This window comes from Rhinolophus ferrumequinum, chromosome 22, assembly GCF_004115265.2.
Source record: "Rhinolophus ferrumequinum isolate MPI-CBG mRhiFer1 chromosome 22, mRhiFer1_v1.p, whole genome shotgun sequence".
NCBI classification, from domain to species: domain Eukaryota; kingdom Metazoa; phylum Chordata; class Mammalia; order Chiroptera; family Rhinolophidae; genus Rhinolophus; species Rhinolophus ferrumequinum.
The window spans coordinates 49,996,615-49,997,599 of NC_046305.1; positions in this window are offsets into that span (position 1 = coordinate 49,996,615).

Below are 985 nucleotides of genomic sequence, written 5' to 3' on the forward strand. Positions count from 1 at the left end.
CAGCAGCTGATCCGTATCAGCGGCACCCACACAGGCAAACCCAGCACCCGGCTCCTCACTGACCTGGATCCTCAGCCCACACTGGAAACCAGGGCAAGAGATGGCTTTAGGCTGTGAGGCAGAGCGACCCACTGGCCGAGCAGGGGGTGGCCTCTCCCTCCACCCCCATGCTGCAAGGGCCATTTGTTTCCGCTGGGCTTTGGCTGCCTCCAACAAAGGCATGGCCCAAGCCAGAGGGTCCATGGTGGAAGATGACAAACAGCTGAGCAGCTAACTCAGGTCACCTCCACCTGGTGCTGTGGCCCCCTGGGCTCCCTGTGTGTCTTCCAAAGTAGAAAGGAGGAATGGGGAGAATCTGGATTTCAGATCTAAACACCTGGGTTCACATTCTGACTGCCATTTCCCAGGTGCTTGATCTAGATGTTTCTCCCTCTGAGTCTCACTTAGCTTCATCCTCTGTAAATACTCCTTATTACGTTGTTTTTAGAAGTTTCCTTTTTTTTATATCGAGTCAAAAAGAGCTCTCACTCCTGCCCACAGGTTCTGATGGCTCCCTCTGAGATGAACTGAGTCTACTCTGTAGCTATATAGCAGTCCTTCAAATACTGTGGGGCTGATGTATCCCCCATAAGCCTCAGTCCTGAAGGTGGTCTGCCTGTGCCAAGGCTTCAGGACTTCTCTCCCTGGACCCAGTCGATTTGTCAATGTCCCTCTTAAAATCAAGGACCTTGAGGGGAAACTTTGTTTTTCTTAACCTTTTTTAAAATTTTTTCGGGGTTTTCTTTGTTGTAATGCCAGGTGAGAGAATTGTTCTATATCTTGAGTGTCGGGTGGCTCTGCAGTTCACTGTCTACAAGTACAGAATTTCACCAACCTGTACCCCTAGACTAGGTGAATTATAGTGTATGTAAATAATGCTATCATTTTTTAAATGAAGGAGCCCCAGTAGTAAAATCTATTCTTGAGCCTTCTGAAATTTAAAAAA